We start from the raw sequence: 3573 nt of genomic DNA on the forward strand, positions 1-3573 counted from the left end.
GAATTGCTCTGTCTAAAAGCTTTGGTCGGGATAGAGATAATTATCACAATAAATGCAGCATAGCGACCTAGACGAACTCGATTTGGACTTAGCAAAATCCTGAACTTCGAAATTCTGCAGATTTTTCAGAGTTGAAAGTAGCCCAAGAAGGAATTTCGGCCGATGAATAAGCTATTTTGCAAAGACCTTTTACGACACCTTGCTATCGACGTGTTGCTAATTTGGTTAAACAACTGTTAATAATATGACGCAACATTCACTGACTTGTTTATAATAGATTTTATGAATACATAAAGGTTGTCACGTGAGCTTTTACCTCTCGTTGGACGGATTTTATTCAGAATACGCAAAATTTAAAACATGTTACAAGAAGATCGTCTTGCAAGAAATTTAAAAATTAATAGTTTTACCATCATTGTGTTTTCTTCTCAAACAGGGTACAAAGTTTTTAGTTAATAACTAGTCACGTGACCAAGCAATAGAACGAAAAATCTATTGGTGTTGCTCAACAATGTAAAACTATTACGGGTGGAACTTTTTAGGTTAAGTGATCATATATTTGTCACCTTATTTGTTACCATGTTCTGGCACCCAGCATCTTTGGCCTTTTTATCTTTTTTTCCTTCAAATATGTTGTTAAACTAATAAACCATCTTATAGTTGTCTGTTCAGTGACCTGGCCTTTGAAAGGCACCGAAGCTGCAGGTGACAACTGAATGTTTTGATAACGACCTCACTGTTTCTGTTGTTTAAATGAAGTTGTTCTTATTCTAACTAGTTTGCAATTACATGAGAAAAGCAGAGAGGTTTCTATCAAAGCAAGGTCACCTCCAGTCTTGCTTGCATTCATGGCCAGGTTACTAAGCACACAACTGTAAAATGGTCTATTGGTTTAATTTTATTTGTCGTTTTTTCTTTTTTCTTTTCGGGAGGGGGAGATTTGGAAGCTTTATACCCTGACCTCAGCTAACTAAAATCCTTATTTATCTGCTCTCCTTTTTTAAAGTGAGGGTAGAAGGCATGATTCAGGCATATGCTAGCTGATTCTGGTCTACTTCGCGATCTGGAGGAGCATTAGAACCAATGGCCTTGTACGGTGACCCCGCCTATCCCCCTACTTGTCCACCTCCAGGTCCCTTATATAGGTGCGGGAATAACACCGCAAATATATGGAGTTGTACAACAAAGCCATGAGCGTCGTTTGTATGTCTGTAGAGTGGCTTTTCGGGGATATCGTCAATTATTCTAAATTTCTCGATTTTAAAAACCCTTAGTGCAGTTGGAAAAATGTACATTGTGTGTTATTCTACCAGACCTGTCTGTGGACGTTCGCACCATTGAATTTTATTTTCCTTCAACATTTACTTCCATTCATCTGCAAAACTTAAACCTTTTCAAAAAAAAAATTTTTTTTAATTATTTGTATACCAAATTTTGGCAACTTGATAAAGTTGAAGTGTAGTTAAGGAGAGTTAAGGTCATTCCACTGAAATAGAACCTGCTCTGAGATTTTTGTGAATCTTTGCCTATTGATTGCTTATATCATAGGAACTTAAACTTTGAAATAAAAATGAGGGGTCCCCATGTTCGTCTAGGAGCAACAGCACCTTGTTTATACCCAATAAATCCTTATAATAGTACCATGATTGTAGTCACGATTGCTTGCTAAATTCACGTTTCCGACGATTGTTTTTTGTTCTACACTGAGAATTGGTCCATATTTATTTTACACAGAGACATTTGTTACTCAATTCAAAACAACAGAAAAAAATGATAGGTCACCATACTCGTTTGCGAGAAAATGACGATTTACCTCTATGGCGAGGTCCAGCCGTAAAGAAAAAGCGCCATTTTTTAATGCGCGCGCGCTAATCACGCGTGAAATTATGCGCAGTAGGGATGCGCAATGCAATACTGGGAAATGACCTTAAGTTGATAATAAAGTGATCAAAATATCTATAACCTATGTATCTAAGGCCCGGTTCAAACGTCGCGCTATCGTCTTGTCGAACTCAATTAAATAAAGTTCCACTTCAGCGCGATTGCTGCGCGACAGTTGATTCAAACGTTGTACTTAATAGCTGCTGACTCGTCCCAAGTCGTCTCTATGTAACACATGTTTCTGGCGCGGGTGTCTCTGAAGATAACATTGATCCTCAGATATTTACTGGAAGAAATCATGTCCACCATATCAGTTATGACTTTTTCCCCCCATACGGCCTTCCTTCCCACCTTTTGCGAAGAGCTAGAATTCGATTTTGCTGTCGATAGACTTGAACATTCCGATAAATCCGAGTCTAGACTGATTTTGAGTTTCTTCGGATGATAGGCTTTCATCTTCGTACTCTGAATCCACGCTTTTGTCGTCATTCACATTGACATCCCCGTGAGATACATATCTACGCATGCGTTTCATGTAATCCCGCTGTGAAAGAGTTCGGGGCGACATTATCAAAATGTATGCATTTAGGTTTCGCTTCAATTGTACTTGACGTTTGAATCAAACGTCGTGCCAACGTCAAACTTAATATTCTATTAGTTCGACAAATAGTGCGACTGTAGCTCGACGTTTGAATCAACGTCACGCCAGAGTCGGGTAGTGCGACTCAGCTTGTCGCGCTACCCGACGCTGGCGCCACGTTGGATTTAAACGTCGAGCTACAGTGAGTGAGAATGTGAGTGAGAACTTTATTAAAGTGTCAAAAACCTTATAGCCTGGAAATAATACACCATACTAATTAGGGGACACTGCTAAAAAACTATACTGATACTAATATTAATACAATAAAAAATAAATGACTTGAAGGGCATTATGTGCAGCATAGGATGCAGCCCTTACAGCCGGTGTCCAGTCGCGCTATTTGTCGAGCTTAATTGATTAATCGAGTTCGACACGACGATAGCCTGAAGTTTGAACCGGGCCTAAGAGCAGAATGTCAATTAAGATCACTGAGTAGTTTTACCTTTTGCTGATGTTTTGATCGTTAATGTTAACGTGTATCGTTGATTAGTTCCGTCTAGCAGTCAGACATAAGAGATGATCGTCGATATTGGGTAGGTAATTACACATGAACAGTTTTAAAACTTGAAACACAGTTATGGCTTTATGTTGCTTCAGGCACGAAATAAGATATAAACTATCAGACACCTTGTACTGTTTTGTCGTTGTCTAGAATGAATGGGGTCAGTATTTCACACTCTGTCTTCATCGCGTTCAACATAAAGACGCAAAACAATTCAAACTCGCTACGCTCGCCTATTGACGTCAATTAATAACTTAATTAGAAAGCTGCAAAATTGCTGGTCCTATGGCTGCAGCTGTGGATGGATTGTTATTACTTTTCATCTAAACCACCAAACAATACAACAGCAGTGTTTGGGATCAAGGCAACCTTAATTAATATTAATTAGCTGATAATTAACTTCATACAAAAATACCACTGAGAAACCTAATATATAAAATAGTAATAACAAACACTCCGTAACATAGTAAAGACAATATCAAGAAACACATACAAACACATACATTAATTAAGTGGCTGCCCACAAATAGAATACAAATAAAACTAAGCA

The sequence above is a fragment of the Orbicella faveolata genome, unplaced genomic scaffold (assembly GCF_042242905.1).
Source record: "Orbicella faveolata isolate gen_17 unplaced genomic scaffold, um_ofav_v1 contig_3, whole genome shotgun sequence".
In the NCBI taxonomy this organism is placed as follows: Eukaryota; Metazoa; Cnidaria; class Anthozoa; order Scleractinia; family Merulinidae; genus Orbicella; species Orbicella faveolata.